Source organism: Mobula hypostoma, chromosome 5, assembly GCF_963921235.1.
Source record: "Mobula hypostoma chromosome 5, sMobHyp1.1, whole genome shotgun sequence".
Lineage (NCBI taxonomy): Eukaryota > Metazoa > Chordata > Chondrichthyes > Myliobatiformes > Myliobatidae > Mobula > Mobula hypostoma.
This window is the reverse complement of record NC_086101.1, coordinates 148,392,600-148,415,140: the sequence shown is the minus strand read 5'-3', so window position 1 is coordinate 148,415,140 and position 22,541 is coordinate 148,392,600. Positions and strand designations below refer to the sequence as shown.

General features: G+C 41.2%; 1 protein-coding gene across 12 annotated transcripts in view; it reads right to left on the bottom strand.

Annotated features, from left to right (window-relative positions):
* The window catches only part of LOC134347072 (receptor-type tyrosine-protein phosphatase delta-like), a 2,469,925-nt gene that overhangs the window by 1,397,386 nt on the left and 1,049,998 nt on the right, over positions 1 to 22,541 (bottom strand). For all 12 annotated transcript variants that reach the window (XM_063049175.1, XM_063049163.1, XM_063049170.1 and 9 more), the window contains one exon: positions 14,697 to 14,738. The gene's annotated coding sequence lies outside the window, so the exon portion shown is untranslated. The remainder of the gene's footprint in view (positions 1 to 14,696; positions 14,739 to 22,541) is intronic.

The window sequence follows — 22,541 nt, the reverse complement described above, 5'->3', positions numbered from 1 at the left end:
AAAAACTGTGACATAACTTCCTTACTTTTATACACAACACCCCATCCCAAGATTTCACTGTATATCAATGTTCCTAAAGGACCTTCCATTTACTGTATATTTTCCTTTTATATTTGATCTCCACTTATCCAGATTAAGTTCTATCTTCCATTTTCTCCATCAATATTTCCAACTGATCCATATCCTGCTGCATTATGTGACAAGCTTCCTCACCATCCACAACTCCACCAATTTTTGGGTTTTCTGCAAATTTACTAGTCAGCCCATCTACAGAGCATCCTCGTATAAATATCTTACAAACAATAAAAATCTCAGCACTGATTATTTTGGAACACCACTGGTCACAGATCTCCCGTCACAATAACAACCCTCCACCACTACCCCCTGTCTTCTGTGGCTAAGCTAGTTTTGAATATAATTACCAAGTAATTGTGGATCTCAACAGCCTAACATGAAAGACATTGTTGAGTGTTCTTAATGAATTATATAAGGATAATATCTACTGCCCTATTCTCATCAATTACCTTTGGCACCTCCTCAAATATCCTAAACCTTACATATGCTTTCTTTTCTTTTTCTGACCAAATTTATAACATCTTTCATTCTTACAATCATCTTTTTTCCCTTACAGAAACATGTTGGTCCTGAATTCTGAAGAGATGGCATTTAAAAGACTCCCACATATCAAATATGCACAGTCACTCATATCGGCTTCCAATTAACTCTACCCAGTTCAGAATCAGAATCAGAATCAGGATTAATATCACTGGCATATGTCATGAAATTTGTTAACTTTGTGGCAGCAGTACAATGTAATGCATGATAACTATAAAAAAAAACAGAATTAAATTAAGTGTGCATATATGTATGCATTTTAAATAGCTAACTTAAATAAGTAGTGCAAAAACAGAAATAAAACGTAGTGAGGTAGTATTCATGGGTTCAATGTCCATTTAGAAATCAATGGCAGAAGAGAAGCTGTTACTGAATTGCTGACTGTGTGCCCTTAGGCTTTTGTATCTCCTTCTTGATGGTAACAATGAGAAGGGGGCATGTCCTGGATGGAGGGGGTCCTCAATAATGAACGCTGCCTTTCTGAGGCTCCTCTCCTTGAAGGTGTCTTGGATACTATGGATGTTGTGGTTCCTGCCACATACTATCGTCATTAGTCCCCCCCCCCCCCAACCAAGCTGCAATTTTATCTGCATCTGTGACTATCTGAAAATTTACAGAATTATGATCATTGCTCTGAAAATGCTCTCTTACCAAAATTCTGATCACCTGGCAAGGCTTACTTCCCAGTTCTAGGAATTGTATAGCCTATTCCCAAGTTAAATCATCCACATAATGTTTTAGGAAGCCTTGCTGGATGCAACTAATCAATTTTGTCCCATCCAAGCCTCTGGCACCCAGGAAAATCCAGTCAATACTATGGAAATTAAAGTCAGCATTAACAACAGTACTGTTCTTTTCTCATATTTCCATGATCTGCCAATATACCTGTTCTTCTATCTCCTGCAGTCTATTGGGAAACTAATCGTAATAACCCCACCATAATGATTGCACCTTTTTCTTTCTTGAGCTCTCTCCATATTGCCTCACTGAATGAGCTCTTCAGGATGTCCTGTTTATAAGCAGCTGTGACATTCTCCCCGGTTAGTGGTGCAACTCACCTCACTTCATTTACATCCCTTTCTATCTTGTCTGAAGCATCTTTAATGCTGGAATACTGAGCTGCCAGTCCTCCTGTTCTCTGAAACAGGTCTCTGTAATAACCACAAAGTCATATGTGGTATAACATCACTACCAAAGTTTTAGGTTTCCTGACTCAGATTTCTCTGTCTCACAGTCTCCGCTGTCAAAGCGCAAACTTGAATAATGATGTTAATTTATTTACTTTCTTTCCTCCCACCTACTTCATTTTCCCTCCTCTTCTTTACCGCCTTTTCTTCTCTAGCCTTAGGAGATGAGAGAACAGAATAAAATGAATTTGTGAACCCTCAATATCACAGAGGAAGAACAAGAATTCTAACACTATTGATACATCAGTTAGTTCAACAACTTTCACTCCAATATTCAGCACTGTTAACTGTTACGGAGAGTGCACATTAATTGTATTCCGTACACATGCACATTTACACACAAACACACAAATATTGCCTTGTCATTCTGCTGTGGTTGCGCTGACTGTGCACACTTCAATGTCTCTCCCCCCACCTGGTATATTCTAATAACAGGCCCTAAAGAGTTTGGCATTTTGGTGCCTTTCCCGCCACACATGGTGGAATATTCCATTTCTTTAATAACATGAATGTGCAAATAATGTGAATATATTGTTTATATACTGTATATAAGGTAGATACATCTGTTTATTTTGTAGTAATGATTGTAACTACATTGTGGGGCATTTCATAACCTGCTTCATGTGTAGTCTTAAGTAAACTTCATGCGTAATTAAAGTTGGTATGTCCTGGTGTGTAAAAGATGGGGTGGATCGATCTGGGTAGGAGAGGGAGATCAAGCTGCCAGGAGTTCACACTGGACATAGTATATAGCTATAATTGTGTTTTTTGGTCGATATCTTTTGTAAATATTGGCAGCTTTTTTTTGTTATTTTTTGTTAGTTTGATTTTTTTGACACACCGAATAAACACCCTTGGACGAAAGTGCTTAGCAACTCCAGCCATCTTTTCTTTTTTTGTAACCTATGATTTAACAATCACATGAATCTTTTTTTGTTCTAATTGTTTTCTTTCTTTTAAACATTGTATATAATTTATGTTCATATTTTTCTTGTGAATGCTGCTTATATAATGCTCTGTGCCTGTAATGGTGATGAAGCAGTTAAATTTTTCATCACGTATGTGTATGCATGTGCTTGTGCACACGGCAGTATATGTGACGTTGACTTTGACATGAGATTGATTCAGCTTAGAATTTTGCATACATCCACTAAAGAGAATATAGTTCATTGTGATGGAGTCAAATCTGTTTCTGACCTTTATGGGGAAAGTCTATATTGGTTCAATAGCAAACGTGAGGTAATTGAAGAAACTGTGCATTTTCTTCTTCATTTTTGTACGGAGGATGAACAAGTAGAGAATACACAACCAACTGCCATGACAATATCAAAAGAGTTGCTCAAACTATTGCGCAATCACTGATCAACTGTTAGCTTGCATTACAGACTGATCTATTATGGTTATTCTTGTGTTGATTACAATCAGAGTCATGGTTGCAAAATAACAGCAAGGACTGATACAATATAATTGTGTGAGATGTCTTTTGCATGTCAAGAAGATTGAAGTTGTTTTCTTTTGCCGCCATCATGTGGAATGCAATTTTCAGTTTATCTGAAATTACTGCAGTGTGAAACACAATTATTTCTACCTTACAGTTACTGACAAAAAAAGTAGAATGATGTCTGTAGTGTTGTACCCAATCAGTATGAGCCAAGATATTACACATCTTTATACAGTGATGATTAAGTGGTCTGCTTTCTAACCTCTGCTGATGATATTCCAACTATTAATTAGTCTTATTGGCATTTGTTAAAGAGTTGCAATTGTAATGTGACCTTCAACTAATTGATTAATTTAACAGTTAACAACCATTCTAAAGTATTGGGTGGGACCACGAATTTGGAGCATCAATCAGTGAAAAGATCTTAGCATATCTTAATTGCACTAAGCAATAAAGCTGTAAGCTGTATGACTGCACAGATGCATAGGCAGCAGGGATCCCTGAAACCCAATCATGAATGTTAAGAGACATTGTAATTATCACTGTGCCACAAAAGCAAAAATTCATAACTACTGACATTACAGCCGTTGTCTTATGAAGTCTGTGTTTTAGTTTGCCTTTTGTTCTCTATATGTAAATTTTAAAAAATCTTGTACAATAATCTGAAAAGCTGAATAATACATCTGAGAAGATTCACAGAATCAGCAGGAGATACAGCATGGAGACAGGCATTTCAGTCAGTCCACTGAGACCTCTCTGACTAACAAACACCCATTTATACTCATCCTATACCAATACTATTTTTCCGTCTTTATATTCACATAAACATATTATACCATTCTCATACACACAAGAGGCAATTTACAGTCAAGTGACCTAGCAACCTGCACTTCTTTGAAACGTTGGCAGAAACCAAAGTGCAGAGACAAAATCCCCCACCATCACAGAGAGAAGGTGCAAGGTCTACACAGACAGCATCTGAGATCAGTATTGAAACCAGGTCTGAACATTTCTACTTATGGCATGTTCCCTTGTCTAAGTTGTAAATTAGTCTCAAATTTTTTCAATAAGTATCTAAAATGACTGTTCATCAGTATAATCATTGGATGTATTTTGCCATTCATCGGAAAATCTCAAATGGTATTTGTAATCAAAACCCAAGGGAGATCTACTTCTACTTCCACAAGATGGTACGATCGCCCTTATCATGAATTGGAGAAGACAATGACACTGACCTCAAAACTCAAGCCACCATTTTCAAAGAAGAGATAAATAGATTTCAGGCAAATTATTTCAGGCATGCATTTGTTCTCCATCTCTTAGTTACAGGTATGAGGAATGGCAGATGAGGTTTAATCTGGGCAAGTTTGAGATGGTGCACTACGGAAGGGTTAATGCAAGGGGACAGTATACAGTTGATGGCAGGACACTTCACAGCATTGATCTAAAGGCAGATCTTGGGGACCCAAGACCATAGCTCACTGAATATTGCCATACAGGTTGCAGCACATTAGCCAGGAACTGGAGTACAGATGTCAGAAAGTCGGGGAGCCACATCATCGCAGTAGTTATTGGATGCTATTAAAGCTCAGAGAGTCAGAGTGCGACCATGGCACCCTCTGGAAGGCGTTTGAAGGTTCTCCTCATGGAAGGCGTGGGCTTTCTCCAGGTGCACTGGATTCCGCCCCCCCCCCCACCATCCAAAGACTTACCGGTTGGTAGGTTAATTGATCATTGTAAATCATTGCATGATTAGGCCAGGGGTAAATCAGGAGTTGCAGGGTGTCACGGCTTAAAGGGCTAGAAATTCCTAATCTGTGCTGTATTGCAAAAGAAGTAAAAGAATGAATGAATCAATAAATAAATAACCTATTGTGGAGTATTGTGCACAATTCCGAATGCCCCATTAAAGGAAAGATTTGGAAACAATTAAAAGGATGAAGGAGAAGTTTACAAGGATGCTGCCTCGATTAGAGGATATAGCAGAATTACATGGTTAGACCATTAGCTGATTGGTAGGAGGCAGCAAGTGGGAACAAAAGGATCCTTGTCTTGTTGGCTGCCAGTGAGTAGTGTTGTTCCTCAGTGTTGGGACCACTTCTTTTTATGCTGTATATAAATGATTTAGATGATGGAATAGATAGCTTTGTTGCCAAGTTTGTAGATGATACAAAGATTGGTGGAGGGGCAGGTAGTGTTGAGGAAACATGTAGGATGCAGAAGGACTTAGACAGATTAGGAGAATGGGCAAGAAAGTGGCAATTGAAATACAATGTTGGAAAATGCATGGTCATGCACCTTGGTAGTAGAAATAAATGTGCGAACTAACAGGGAGAAAATCCAGGAATCTGAGTTTCAGAGGGACTTGAGAGTCCTTGTGCAGAACATCCTGAAGGTTAACTTGCAGGTTGAGTCAGTATTGAGGAAGGCAAACGCCATGTTAGCATTTATTTCAAGATGTCTAGAATACAAGAGCAAGGATGTGATGCTGAGGCTTTATAAGGCACTGGTGAGGCCTCACCTTGAGTACTCTGAACAGTTTTGGCCCCTCATCATAGAAAAGATGTGTTGGCATTGGAGAGAGTCCAAAGGAGGTTCACAAGGATGATTTCAGGAATGAAAGGGTTATCATACGAGGAACGTTTGATGGCTCTGGGTCTGTACTCACTGGAATTCAGAAAGATGAGGGGGGATCTCATTAAAACCTTTCGAATGTTGAAAGGCCTAGATAGAGTAGATGGGAAAGGTGGGAGAGTCTGGGGCAAGAGAGCATAGCCTCAGGATAGAGGGGCACCCTTTCAAAACAGAAATGTGGAGAAATTTCATTAGCCAAAGGGTGGTGAATTTGTGGAATTTGTTGCCACATGCAGCTGTGGAGGCCAGGTCATTGGGTACATTTAAAGCAGAGATTGATAAGACATGGAAACAAAGGTTACGGGGAGAAGGCTGGAACAGGGGTTGAAGAGGAGATAGAAAAAAAAAGCATCAGCCATGATTGAATGGCAGAGCAGATGGCCTAATTCTGCTCCTGTGTCTTACGATCTTCTCCCTGTATCCCTTCATGCCCTGAACAATCAAGAATCTATCAAACTCTGCTTTAAATATACATAGAGACTTGAGATCCACAGCTTTTGTGTTAAAGAATTCCACAGATTCACTACTCCGGCTAAAGTAATTCCTTCTCATCTCCGTTCTAAAAGGATACCTCCCTATTCTGAGACAGTATCCTTTGGTCTTAAACTCTCTCACCAGAGGAAATATTCTCTCCACATCAACTTTAAAAAGGCCTTTCACCATTCAATAGGTTTCAATGAGGTCACCCCTCATTCAAATGAATTCCAGCGAAGTTAGACGCAGAGACACCAAACGCTCTTCATATGACGTATCATTCAATGCTGGAATAATTTTCGTGAACCTCTTTTGAACCCTCTTCTCCAGTTTCAGCAGATCCTTTCTAAGATAGAAACATAGAAACATAGAAAATAGGTGCAGGAGTAGGCCATTCAGCCCTTTGAGCCTGCACCGCCATTCAGTATGATCATGGCTGATCATCCAACTCAGAGGCCCAAGGGGCCCAAAACTGCTCACAATACTCCAAGTGAGGTCTCAATAGTTCTTTATAAAGACTCAGCATTACATCCTTGCTTTTATATTCTAGTCCTCTTGATATGAATGATAACATCGCACTTGCCTTCATTACCAGATTCATCCTGCAAATTAACCTTCAGGGAATCCTGCACAAGGACTCCCAAGTCCCTTTACACCTCAGGTTTTGTATTTTCTCTCCATTTAGTAAACAGTCAATCCTTTCATTTCTTCCCAGCACTGTATTCTGTCTGCCATTTCCCTTCCCATTCTCTTACTCTGTCTAAGTCCTTCTGTTGCCTCTCTACTTCCTCAAAACTACAGTACTTGCCCTTCTACCTATCTTCATATCTTCTACAAACTTTACAACAAAGCCATCAATTCCATCATCTAAATCATTGACATGTAACGTAAAAAGATTTGGTCCCAACACAGACCCCTGTGGAGCACCACTAGTCACCAGCAGCCAGCCAGAAAAGACTCCATTTATTCCCACCCTTTGCCTCCTACCAATCAGCCACTGTTTTATCAATGCTGGAATCTTTTCTGTAATACCATGAGCCTGTAGCTTGTTAAGCAGCCTCATGTGTGGCACCTTGTCAAAGGCCTTCTGAAAATCCAAATATACATCATCAAGCGATTCACCTTTGTCTATCCTGCTTGTTATTTATTCAAGGAATTCCAACTGGTTTTTCAGGTAAGATTTTCCCTTGAGGAAACCATGCTGACTACGGCCTATTTTATCCTGGGCCTCCAAGTACCCTGCGAACTCCTCCTTAATAATTGACTCCAACAACTTCTCAACCACTGATGTCAGAGTAACTAGCCTATAGTTTACCTTATTTTGCCCCTCTTCTTGGAGAGCGGAGTGACATTCACAATTTTCCAAGCTTCTGGAACCATTTCAGAATCTGGTGATCCTTGAAAGATCATTACTAATGCCTCCACAGTCTCTTCAGCCACCTCTTTCAGAACCTTGGGTTCTACAACATCTGGTCCAGGTGACTTATCTACCTTTAGACCTTCCTGTTTCCCAAGAACCTTCTCCCTAGTAATGGTAACTTCACACACTTCATGACCGTTGACACCTGGAACTTCCACTTAGTGTATTCCACAGTGAAGACTGATGCAAAATACTCATTCAGTTCATCTGCCATTTCCTTGTCCCCCATTACTACCTCTCCAGCATCGTTTTCCAGCAGTCCGAAATCCACTCTCCCCTCTTTTTTACACTTTATGTATCTGAAGAAACTTTTGTTATCCTCTTTAATGGTATTGGCTAGCTTACTTTCATATTCCATCTTCACCTTCTTAATGACTTTTTAGTTGCCTTCTGTTGACTTTTAACAGCTTCTCAATCCTCTAACTTTCCAGTAATTTTTGCTCAATGATATGCCCTCTTTATGGCTTTTATACTGGCTTTGCCTTCCGAACAGCTTTCAGAAATTCCAGCCAATGCTGCTCTGCTGTCATCCTGCCAGTGCTCTTTTCCAATCAATTCTGACCAACTCCTCTCTCGTACCTGTGTAATTCCTTTTACTCCACTGTAATACTGAAACATCTGACATTAACTTCTCCTTTTCAATTTCAGGATGAATCCAGTCACATTATGATCACTTGCACCTAAGCATTCTTTTATCTTAAGGTCTCGAATCAATTCTGGTTCAATGACAACACCCAGTCCAGAATAGCTGATTCCCTGGTGGGCTCTATCATGAACTGCTCTAAAAAGACATCTTGTGGACACTATAAATTCCGCCTCTGGAAATCCTTGCAGTTCCTTAACTTTATCCACAAAGGTTCAACACCTTCTGATCCTACGTCATCTCTTACTAAAAAATTGATTTTTTACCAACAGAGCAATGCCGCCCCCTCTGCCTTCCTGCCTGTCTTTTCAATACAGTGTGTATCCTTGGACATTAAGCTCCCAGCTATAATATTCTTTCAGCCATGATTCAGTGATGCCTACAACATCGTACCTGCCGATCTGCAACTGTGCTACAAGTTCATCTACTTATTCTGCATGCTGCACATGTTCAAATATAAAAGCTTCAGTCCTGTATTCACCCTTTCTGATTCTGTCTTCCTTTTACTCTGCATCTCATCCTGTTGACTGCAATCTTGCCCTGTCAACAGCCTCTCATTACTACACATTGCCACTGTTAGTAAACCAGCTAACTTATCTTCAGCACTATCATTCGCCCTTTCTATGATACCTTTGCATTGAAGTATACACAGTTCAGGACACTAGTCGCACTATACTCAACCTTTTGATTCCTAACTTTACATGAGGACTTACCATCATCTGCCTCCAAAACCTCTCCACTAACTGTTCTGGCACTCTGGTTCCCATCCCCCTGCAACTCTAGTTTAAACCCCCCCTTGCAGCATGAATAAGTCTTTCTGCGAGGATATTAGTTCCCCTCCAGTTCAAGTGTAAACCTTCCCTTCCCTAACAGGTCCCCCCTTCCCTAGAAAAGACTTCAATGATCCAAAAATCTTATGCCATCCCTCCAACACCAACCCCTTAGAACCTAGAACATAGAATAGTACAGCACAGTACAGGCCCTTCGGCCCATAATGTTGTGCCAACCCTTAAACCCTGCCTCCCACCTTAAATTCCTCCATATACCTGTCTAGTAGCCTCTTAAATTTCACTAGTGTATCTGCCTCCACCACTGACTCAGGCAGTGCATTCCACGCACCAACCACTCTCTGAGTAAAAATCCTTCCTCTAATATCCCCCTCGAACTTCCCATCCCTTACCTTAAAGCCATGTCCTCTTGTATTGAACAGTGGTGTCCTGGGGAAGAGGCACTGGCTGTTCACTCTATCTATTCCTCTTAATATCTTGTATACCTCTATCATGTCTCCTCTCATCCTCCTTCTCTCCAAAGAGTAAAGCCCTAGCTCCCTTCATCTCTGAACATAATCCATACTCTCTAAACTATGCAGCATCCTGGTAAATCTCCTCTGAACCCTTTCCAATGCTTCCACATCCTTCTTACAGTGAGGCGACCAAAACTGGACACAGTACTCCAAGTGTGGCCTAACCAGAGTTTTATAGAGCTGCATCATTACCTCGCGACTCTTAAACTCTATCCCTCGACTTACAAAAGCTAACACCCCATAAGCTTTCTTAACTACCCTATCCACCTGTGAGGCAACTTTCAGGGATCTGTGGACATGTACCCCCAGATCCCTCTGCTCCTCCACACTACCAAGTATCCTGCCATTTACTTTGTACTCTGCCTTGGAGTTTGTCCTTTCAAAGTGTACCGCCTCACACTTCTCCATGTTGAACTCCATCTGCCACTTCTCAGCCCACTTCTACATCCTATCAATGTCTCTCTGCAATCTTTGACAATCCTCTACACTATCCACAACACCATTAACCTTTGTGTCGTCTGCAAACTTGCCAACCCACCCTTCTACCCCCACATCCAGGTCGTTAACAAAAATTATGAAAAGTAGAGGTCCCAGAACTGATCCTTGTGTGACACCACTAGTCACAACCCTCCAATCCGAATGTACTCCCTCCCCCACGACCCTCTGCTTTGTGCAGGCAAGCCAATTCTGAATCCACCTGGCCAAACTTCCCTGGATCCCATGCCTTCTGCCTTTTTGAATAAGCCTACCATGTGGAACCTTGTCAAATGCCTTACTGAAATCCATGTAGATCATATCCACTGCACTACCCTCATCTATATGCCGGGTCACCTCCTCAAAGAACTCTATCAGGCTTGTTAGAGTTAGCCACAAATGTTAGCCACGTATTAAACTGTATAATCTTCCTAGTTCTGGCCTCACTAGCACGTGGCACAGATGGCAACCCTGAGATCACAACCCTGGAGGTCCTGCCCTTTAACTTATCACCTAACTCCTTGAACTCTCTATGCAGAACCTTGTCACTTGTCCTACCCATGTCATTGGTACTTACATGATTTCTGGCTATTCACCCTCCCACTTAAGTCTGAGGACTTGATCCAAAATATCCTGGACCCTGGCACCATGGAGGCAACGTACCATCCAGGAATCTCATTCCACCCAAAGCCCTTCTTATCCATTTTCCTAACTAACGAATCCCCCATTGCCACAACATACCTCTTCTCCCCCTTTCCCTTTGAGTCACAGAGGCAACTCAGTGCCAGAGACCTGACAACTGTGACTTTCCTCTGTTAGGTCAACTCCCATCCCCCCCCCCCCCCCCCCCCACCAACAGTATACAAGGTGGTATACCTGTTGTTGAAGTGGGTAGCCACCGGGGTACTTCACATTGGCTCCTTAATTCCTGTCCCCTTCCTGACTGTCACCCAGTTTTCTGTGTCCAGCACCTTGAGTGGAACTACTTTATATGTCCTATCTATCACCCCATCGGCCTCCCGAATGATCTGGAGTTTATCCAGCTCCAGTTCCAATCCTTAATGCAGATTGTTAGAAGCTGCAGCTGGATGCACTTCTCACAGGTGTAGTCAGCAGGGACACTAGAGGTGCCCCTGCCTTCCCACATGCTGCAAGAAGAGCATTCAACTATCCTGCCTATTTATCTCTACAGTCCTAGCTGAGAAGATATAAAGAAGGAAAAATAAACTTAACCTGGAGCTTTTCTTTTGCTTTCTCTGACTGAAGCCTCTCTTTGTGGAAGCCTCAAAGAGCTAAAGCCTCAAGATGGTGGAGGCAGATACACTAGTGAAATTTAAGAGACTACTAGACAGGTATATGGAGGAATTTAAGGTGGGGGGTTAGATGGGAGGCAGGGTTTGAGGTTCGGCACAACAATGTAGGCCGAAGGGCCTGTACTGTGCTGTACTATTCTTTGTTCTATGTTCTATGATCAAGCTAATCAATCCCAAATACTGACTGGTCACTGGTCAATTCTCTTTCTTGTACATTGCTGTGAAAGTCTGCCTTTACAATCTTAGTCACTGTCCTGATTAAAAGGTAACTGTCTAATGCACACCCTGCCATGGTTTGTCCAACTCAGAGAACCATAAGAAGAGATTGAAGAAACTTCAGTTGTTTTCCCTGGATCATCAAAGGCTGAAGGGAGACCCAATCCTGGGCGATATATACAGGGTTGAGAGTCAGAATCCTTTTCCCCAAGCAAAAAAAGCCTACAAGTTATGCATTTAAAATGAAATATTAAGTTTAATGGAGAGGTGGGGGGGGGGGTAAGTTTCATGTACACAGACAGTTATTCGTGCCCGAATGGGTGTTGGTAGAAGCAAATGTGAGGTCTTTAAGAGGCTGTTAGATGGATACATAAACAGCCAGGAAATGAACGGATATGGATCATATGCAAGTAGAAGAGATATTGTTTAACTTAGCATTGTGTTCAGTGCGGCCATTTGGGACTGAAGGGCCAGTTCCTGCACTCAATTCTTCCATACTCTATGTAAGACACTTTTATTTATTCAAGAATAGTTTAGTAAGTATTGAAGACCAAATTAAAAATATGACAATGTGCACCTTGAATCTGGATTTCCAAAGTAATAAATTTTTTAAAAAATTAGATGACTGGAAATGATTAGCATAAATAAATTTACATCATGGTCTAAATCATCTTTTGATTTATGCTTTTAAAAATCTCCAAATGTCAGTTTCAAGACATAACTAACACCAGTGTGTGTTGAACAAATTGTCCATGAGGATATCATTCTCAAAATAGATGTGTTGGCTAAAAAACAATGAACTTTTTTTTATTTGTGGCAAAGGGAATTGGAATAAGCCAATCAATTAGCCATTGCATTAGCTAATCATCATGTTACCGTTTAACTCCATCGATTCCAGGAATCTGGATGAACGAGCCAACTAATACGTATGACAACTGCTATGGATGTACCTAGGTTTGTTGCAAGTTACATTTTAGAAAATAGTGACTTCAGTTTAGCACCTGATGTCACAAAAATTGGCAGAGAATTTGCTCATTTGGCAACACGATATGATCATTGCCTACCTGATTCCAATAAATTAAAGATGCTGGACACAAATTGATTGAGCGTCAATTGTCCATGTATATCAACACATACAAGCATAAGGTACAAGAGCAGAATTGAATGATTCGTCCCATTGAGTCTGCATTCAATTATGGCTGAATTTGATGACTTCTCCCTGTAACCTTTAACCCCTTTACCTATCATGAACCTATCTATCTCAGCCTTAAAGACAACCAATAATTTGGCTTCCACAGCCCTCTGTGGCAAGAAATTCCATATTCACCATCCCCGGCTGAAGACCTTCCTCTTCATCTCAGTTCTGTGGGGATGTTCCTTTATTCTGAGGCTGTGCCCTTGAATCCCAGACTCTCCCACCAATGGAAACATCCCCTGTATGTCCACTCCAACCAAATTGTCCAGTATTCAGGGGTTTCAATGAAATTTCCCCAAGTGTTATTCAAGAGGTTAAGTATGTTTATATGGGTTACAATCAAGGTCTCTTTGAATATAGAAAACTGGAATTTTATAAAACTCTTCGTCTTATCTAACAGGAAGTAAATAAAGTGACTTGCTCAAGTGTACAGTGCTCTATGCCAATAACCGATTGCAAAAGTAACCAAAAATATAACAATGTCACAACTTTGGGACGAATCTCCTGCCGGCACTGAGAAATAATACACAAGTACGCCATCTCAGCACTTTTGGAATCTGTGTAAACAAAGTGAACCATTCCTTATCTATGGAACTGTGTAATCTATGAGCCAGTTCATTGAAAACTTAACAATATAAACATTCCTGGACTCACGATATAATTTATATTAAATAACATAACAAAAACTATGACAACAAAAGACCGGAAATACTGTGTTGTATATTGTAAAGGCTTAGTTATTAGTTTCAGTTTTGACAGGGATGTGACTCAAGCTGATAGGCAATACGAACCAGGGACATGAACCATTGAGACGGTCTCTGACTTGAATTGCTATTTGCTATGAAAAAGGCAACAGCAAAAGCACATTAGGAGAGCAGCACTTCATGTAGCTGCTACAGAATATAAATAATTGAACAGCCCTCCCAAACAAAAAAAGGCGTAGTGAAACCTTGTAACTACAGAAGTGATGGATTTTGGCATACAATGAGCTCTAGCAAGTTCGAACCTGGACAGTATTTGGCAATCTAAGTATCATTTTTGGCAAATAAAAATGATTATACAAGAAAATAACAAATAATTTTCACTTCTACTGTAAAGAAATTAACACCCAGGAAGGAACCTTTTATCTGAGAGTACCATCGGATGAAAGGAACAATTATCAACTGACACATACTGTGTAGCTCACATGGAAAGTAACTCAAGATAAATTCTGGTTTTCATTGCCCTCTATGGTGACACATAAAAGGTGTAACATCTTTCGGTACTAAGTACATTTACACTGAACATCATGAACCAATAAGTAAATGAAATATGACACTTAGAATAACTATTTCTAAATGTTCCTTGATTCAACAACTGAATTGTCTTACTGTTAGCACAATCTATTGCAAGTAAAATATTTTGATGAATCACACATTGGTATTGTAAACTTCAAATATTTCTCACAACTGCTTGTAAAATTATGGAAAACTTGGAAGTCAAGTGGTTGACTGACACATTTGCTGGTAAAATTTGTAATAATCTACTCTATTATCCTGAAGGTACCCCTTGTTAACTCCATATTTGACTTAGTAAACCCCACTGTTCAATAAAAGTTACCATATCTTACAAGTGGTATACTTATCTTGAAAATGATACATAATATGAAATTTTGCTCACAAAAATAGGCAATAATGACTGTTAATCTTTCACATCACTGGCTAAAATATATATGGTATAACATTTTTAAGAAGTACCCAATATCCTCGGATATATTAACAACAGATAACATTTAGACTTACCTTCCTTCAAGGTGCATTCTGCTGTTGTCCCAGAACAGTGATCTAAAAAGGAAATGAAAGAAGGAAATTATGAATCTTTCACCATCACCTGGACTTGTGTCCCTCTAAGTCATGGGAAGAGCAAAGGGATTACAGGTGAAACTTGTCTTTGAAAATCTAGGAAACACTAGGTTCATATTGTTGGACAAAGGATACTGTGTTCTTCGAAGATGCAGATGATGAGGATATCATTTGTACAATCTCGAATATCTTAATTTTCATTGAACACAGATTAAATATATCAACTCAAGTAATTCAGTCTAACCAGTAATTTCATCTTTTTTTGTAATATGCAATTCAGGATATCTGTCAGTTAAAATACCTAATTAGAGGTTTGCTGAACATCAAAAATAATGACTATACAAACGTTGAGAAAATAAATTCCTGTGATATTTATGCTTTGAGATAAAAAAAATCTCACAGGGACTCTTTAACTGCCACTCCACTGAAAATTCAATTTGAAATTAAGGCTTAATATCATTTATTTGTTTGTTCAAATAATGAGTACATTGCTCATGTACCAGTATATATTGTGCGTCACTATTTTGTCCTTAAACTCTATGGTTCGCTGGGCTATTATGAAAGACAACTAAGAGTAGACTATGCTTGTCTGCCTGGAGTTACACTGAGAAGAAATTTGGGAAGGATGGCAAATTTCCTTCTCTGAGATGTGTTTGTAATGAAAATTGTGCTTTCACAACCACTATGGTTTCCATTAATATTTTATCCTTGTATTATTTACTTACTAAAACAAAATGTTCTTGCTACCTCAGCATCATTTGTTCAATAGTCTTGACTTCTGCAAATTAGTCCAATAACATAACCAGTGTGCTTCTGCATTTACTTGGTGTTACATATAGATCCTTATTTTCCATCATCATTGACTCCATCTCTAACTGTGTCACACCTCCATCATCCATTCAGTCCCATCATTCATCAACATTTGTCTTGTTCAAAAAGTAGGATGGAACTACTATGAAGCAATGTTGGTATCTGAAATGAAGTAATTTTTGGATGCACATATTGTACTGAGGATGAACTCTATACATCTGAGATGTCCTTCTTGAAAGAACAACATTTCCATTCCTCCACCAATGATACTGCTCTCACTTACATCTCCTCCATTTCATCAAAATCTGCCCTCACATCATTTTCTGGCATAACAGAGATGGAGTTGCTCTTGTCCTTACCTACCACTTTATGAGCCTCTGTATCTAGGTCATGCCTTGTCCTCATTGCTACCATCAGGAGTGTGAAGGCATACATTCAATGATTCAGGGACAGCTTCTTGCCCTCTGCCATCCATTTTCTGAATAGACATTGAACCCATGAACATTACCTCACTACATTTTTTAATTTCCAATTTTGCATTACTTACTTAATTTAACTATTACATTACCACAATTCACAGTTTTTTCTCTATTATTACATATTTCATTGTCCTACTGCCACAAAGTCAACAAATTTCATGACATATGCCGGTGATATTAAACCAGATTCTGATTTTGATTCTGATCCAGCACGTCATTCTCCATAACTTCTGCAAATTTCAACAAGATCTTATCTTCCACCCCACCCCCCACCCACTCTCTACTATCCAAAGGGATTTCTTTCTATGTGATTCCCTTCTCCACTCATTCCTCCTCACTGATTTCCCCCAGGCACTTACCCTGCAAGCAGCACAAGTGTTACACCTGTCCCTCACCACCACTGAGGACACCAAACAGACTTTTCAGATGAGGTGGCACTTCCCCTGCAAGTATGTCTCTATATTGGTGAGACCTGATGTACATTGAGTGACTGCTTTGTCATACACCTTTGCTACGCACGTCATAAAACACAGGATTTCTCAATGGCCACCCATTCCAATTCAACTTCCCATTCTGACATCATGGCCTATGGCCCCCTATATGGTCACGATGAAGCCACTCTCCAGTCGGAGGAGCAACACCTCATATTCCATCTGGGTAGCATGCAATCTAATGCATGAACCTCAGTTTCTCTAGTTTCTGGTAATTTCTCCCCTCCCCCCTCACTGACCCAGCACTGGCTGTCCACTTTATCTATGACTGTTATCTATTATGTACCTCAATCAAGTCACTCTCATTTGCTCCAAAGAGGAAAGACCCATGCAGCATCCTGGTAAATCTCCTTTGTACCCTCTCTAAAGCTTCCACAATATTCCTAATCTCAGCAGCATCTTTATTAGATACCTGCTGTACCTAATCAATTGGCCACAGAGTGTATGTTTCTAGTCTTCTGCTGTTGTAACCCTTCCACTTCAATGTGCGACATGTTGTGTGTTCAGACATTTTCTTCTGCACACCACTCTAATAATGTGTGATCATTTGAGTTACTATCATTTTCTGTCAGCTTCAACCAGTCTGGTCATTCTCCTCTGACTGCTCCCGATAACAGGTTATTTTTTTCCACACAACTGATGCTCATTGGATGTTTTTTGTTTTCCACGCTATTCGCTGTAAACTTTAGAGACTGTTGTGTGTGAAAATTCAAGGAGGTCAACATCTTCTGAGATACTTAAACCATCTGTCTGGCACCAACAATCATTCCATGGTTGAAATCACTTAAATTACATTTCTTTCCTATCCTGATGTTTGGTCTGAACAACTATTGAACCTCTTGACCTTGTATTCATGTTTTTATGCATTGAGTTGCTGCCACGTGATTGGCTGATTAGATATTTGAATTCATGATCAAGTGTACCAAATAAAGTGGTCACTGAGTGTACAACAAGGCAACCAGAACTGAATGCAATCCTCCAAGTGTGGTCTAACCAGAGTTTGATAGAGCTGCACCATTACCATGTGACTCTTAAGCTCAATCTCCCAATTAATGAAGGCCAACACACTGTATGCAATAATGTCAATAAAACTAAGGTACCGATTGTAGACTTCAGGAGAGGAAACCGGAGGTCCATGAGCCAGTACATCAGAAGATCAGAGGTGGAGAGGGTCAGTAACTTTAAATTCCTGGGTGTCACTATTTCAGAAGACCTGTCCTGGACCCATCATATAAATATAATGACAAAGAAATCACGCCAGTGCCTTTACTTCCCCAGGAGACTGCAGAGATTTGGCATGTATCAAAAACCTTGACAAACCTCTATAGATGTGAGGTGGAAGGTGAGCTGAATGGCTGCATTACAGCTCAGTCTGGGAACACCAATATCTTTTAGCACAAAATCCTGCAAAAGATGGTGGATTTGGCCTAGTACATCACGGGTAAAGCTCTCCCAACCATCGAGCACATCTACATGTACCATTGCCGTAGAAAAGCGGCATCCATTATCAAAGATCCTCACCACCCAGGCATTGCTCTGTTTTTCACTGCTGCCAACAGGTAGAAGGTACCAGTGCCTCAGGGCTCGCACCACCAGGTTCATGAACAGTTACTATCCCTCAACCATCAGGCTCCTGAACAAAATGGGATAGCTACACTCATTCTGTTCCTGGTGTTCCCGCAAATGATGGTCTTACTTTAAGGACTCTTTATCCTGTTATTTCACGCTCTTTCACTTCATGTTATTTCAGGCTATTGCTATGTAGTTATATTTGCATTTGCACAGTTTGTTGTTCATCGTTCTTGTTTACAGATAGGCCTAGATGGGTTAGAGTTCATAAAATATGTTCGGGAAAGTTTTCTAAATCAATATATAGAGGTACCAACTAGAGAGGATGCAATATTAGATCTCCTGTTAGGAAACGAGTTAGGACAGGTGACGGAAGTGTATGTAGGGGAACACTTTGGTTCCAGTGATTATAACACCATTAGTTTCAACTTGATCATGGATAAAGATAGATCCGGTCCTTGGGTTCTAAACTGGAAAAAGGCTAAATGTGAAGAAATGAGAAAGGATCTAAAAAGTGTGGATTGGGACAGGTTGTTCTCTGGCAAGGATGTGATCGGTAAATGGGAGGCCTTCAAAGGAGAAATTTTGAGAGTGCAGAGTTTGTATGTTCCTGTCAGGATTAAAGGCAAAGTAAATAAGAATAAGGAAACTTGGTTCTCAAGGGATATTGTAACTCTGATAAAGAAGAAGAGAGAGATGTATGGCATGTATGTGCTTGAGGGGTATAAAAAGTGCAAAAAAAACTTAGGAAAGAAATCAGGAGGGCTAAAAGAAGACATGAGGTTGCTTTGACAGTCAAGGTGAAGGATAATCCAAAGAGCTTCTACAGGTATATTAAGAGCAAAAGGATAGTAAGGGATTAAAAATTGGTCCTCTTGAAGATCAGAGTGGTCAGCTATGTATGGAACCAAAAGAAATGGGGGAGAACTTAAATGGTTTTTTTGCCTCTGTACTTACTAAGGAAACTGGCATGAAGTCTATGGAAATAAGGCAAACAAGTAGTGAGGTCATGGAACCTATACAGATTTAGGAGGAGGAGGTGCTTGCTATCTTGAGGCAAGTAAGAGTAGATAAATCCCCAGGACCTGACAGGGTATTCCCTCGGACCTTGAAGGAGACTAGTGTTGAAATTGCAGGGGCCCTGGCAGATATATTTAAAATGTCAGTATCTACGGGTGAGGTGCTGGAGGATTGCAGAATAGCTCATGTTTTTCCGTTATTTAAAAAAGGCTCTAAAAGTAATCCGGGAAACTATAGGCCAGCAAGTTTGATGTCGGTAGTAGATAATTTATTGGAAGGAGTACTGAGAGATAGGATCTACAAGTATTTGGATAGACAGGGACTTATTAGGGAGGGTCAACATGGCTTCGTGCGTGGTAGGTCATGTTTAACCAATCTATTAGAGTTTTTCGAGGATGTTACCAGGAAAGTAGATGAAGGGAAGGCAGTGGATATTGTCTACATGGACTTCAGTAAGGCCTTTGACAAGGTCCCGCATGGGAGGTTAGTTAGGAACATTCAGTTGCTAGGTATACATGGAGAGGTAGTAAATTGGATTAGACATTGGCTCAGTGGTAGAAGCCAGAGAGTGGTAGTACAGAATTGCTTCTCCGAGTGGAGGCCTGTGACTAGTGGTATGCCACAGGGATCAGTGCTGGGTCCATTGTTATTTGTCATCAATATCAATGATCTGGATGATAATGTGGTAAATTGGATCAGCAAATTTGCTGATGATACAAAGATTGGAGGTGTAGTGGACAGTGAGGAAGGTTTTCAAAGTTTGCAGAGGGATTTAGACCAGCCGGAAAAAATGGGCTGAAAAATGGCAGATGGAGTTTAATACAGACAAGTGTAAGGTATTGCACTTTGGAAGGACAAACCAAGATAGAACATACAAGGTAAATGGTAGGGCACTGACGAATGCAGTAGAACAGAGGGATCTGGGAATACAGATACAAAATTCCCTAAAAGTGGTGTCACAGGTAGATAGGGTCATAAAGAGAGCTTTTGGTACATTGGCCTTTATAAATCAAAGTATTGAGTATAAGAGTTGGAATGTTATGGTGAGGTTGTATAAGGCATTGGTGAGGCTGAATTTGGAGTATTGTGTACAGTTTTGGTCACCAAATTACAGGAAGGATATAAATAAGGTTGAAAGACTGCAGAGAAGGTTTACAAGGATGTTACCGGGACTTGAGAAACTGAGTTACAAAGAAAGGTTGAATAGGTTAGGACTTTATTCCCTGGAGCGAAGAAGAATGAGGGGAGATTTGATAGAGGTATATAAAATTATAATGGGTATAGATAGAATGAATGCAAGCAGGCTTTTTCAACTGAGGCCAGGGGAGAAAAAAACCAAAGGACATGGGTTAAGGGTGAAGGGGAAAAAGTTTAAAGGGAATATTAGGGGGGGCTTCTTCACACAGAGAGTGGTGGGAGTGTGGAATGAGCTGCCAGATGAAGTGGTAAATGTGGGCTCTCTTTTAACATTTAAGTAACACTTGGACAGGTACATTGATGACAGGTGTATGGAAGGATATGGTCCAGGTGCAGGTCAGTGGGACTAGGCAGAAAAATGGTTCGGCACAGCCAAGAAGGGCCTAAAGGCCTGTTTCTGTGCTGTAATGTTCTATGGTTCTGTAGATTTGATAAGCATGCTCGCAGAAAAAGAATCTCAAGGTTGTATGTGGTGACATGTATGTACTCTGACAATAAATCCTACTTTGAACTTTGAACATATGCCTTCTGAAGCACAGGAGATTCTGAAGAAGGTGGAAATCCACAGTAACAAACACAGGATGCAGAAGGAAAACATCAGGTCAGGTGGTATCCGACTGATAGGACATAGAACGTAGAGTAGTACAGCACAGTACAGGCCCTTCAGCCCACATTGTTGTGCCGACCCTCAAACCCTGCCTCCCATATAACCCACCATCTTAAATTCCTCCATATACCTGTCTAGTAGTCTCTTAAACTTCATTAGTGTATCTGCCTCCACCACTGACTCAGGCAGTGCATTCCACGCACCAACCACTCTCTGAGTAAAAAACCTTCCTCTAATATCCCCCTTGAACTCCCCACCCCTTACCTTAAAGCCATGTCCTCTTGTATTGAGCAGCGGTGCCCTGGGGAAGAGGCGCTGGCTATCCACTCTATTTCTCATAATATCTTGTATACCTCTGTATGGCGTCTTTCTTTTTGTTAGATTTAAAATGGCGTCTTTGTTATGTTCATCTGGGGAATGCGGCTTTGTTGTGTTAAACGCTGCAGAGAGTTTGCACTAGCAGTTTGTTTTACTTTAGAGTGAGTTAGCAGCGTTCTATTAGCCAATGGGTGGTTATGTATCGTTTTGTTTTCGGATGCCATGCTGTATGATATGACTGTGGACTGGGTTTTAGCGGGGAGTCGGAGGAGAGACGGGGAGGACAGTGGAGAGACGGGCAGGACAGAGGAGAGACGGGGAGTCGGATGAGAGACGAGGAGGACGGTGGAAGTGCGGGGTTTTGACGGGGAGTTGGAGGAGAGATGGGGAGTCGGAGGAGAGACGGGGAGGCGGAGGGGAGACGGGGAGGACGGTGGAGAGATGGGGAGGATGAAGGAGAGACAGGGAGTCGGAGGAGAGATGAGGAGGACGGTGGACGTGCGGGGTTTTGACGGGGAGTCGGAGGAGAGATGGGGAGGACGGTGGAGAGATGGGGAGTCAGAGGAGAGATGGGGAGTCGGAGGAGAGACGAGGAGTCGGAGGAGAGACGGAGAGGACGGTGGAGAGACGAGGAGGACGGTGGAGAAACGGGAAGTTAGAGGAGAGACGAGGAGGACGGTGGACGGGGTTTTTGGCGGGGAGTCGGAGGAGAGACAGGGAGGACAGTGGAGACACGGGGAATCGGAGGAGAGACGGGGGGTTGGAGGAGAGACGGGGAGTCGGGGGAGAGACGGGGAGTCAGAGGAGAGACGAGGAGGACGGTGGAGAGACGGGGAGTCGGAGGAGAGATGGGGAGGATGGAGGAGAGACGGGGAGTCGGAGGAGAGACGGGGAGGACGGTGGATGTGCGGAGAGGCTCCGGTCGATCACTCCGGGTGGTCCCAAACCGTGAGTCGACAGGATCCGGGTGATCGTCAGGAATCGATTGAGCTCCAATGGTAGCGCGCGAAGAACTTGGACTTTGATAAGTGTTGGCGCCTTTTTTTTTCATTACTTTCCTCTCTATATCAAATTCATATTAATATCATAGAATTAGTTATATCTATAAAGTGTACTTGGTAAAATTTACTGGGTGTGCTGGCTGATGATTGATGTTTGGGATTGATTCGGGCTGCGACTGAGGCAGGTGCTGGGCGGGATTTCCCCTAGTCATATATGAGCCAATATAACGGAATGTTACAAGTGGGGGCTCGTCTGGGATTTGGACTTTCGGTAAAGTTGTAATAGTCATCGC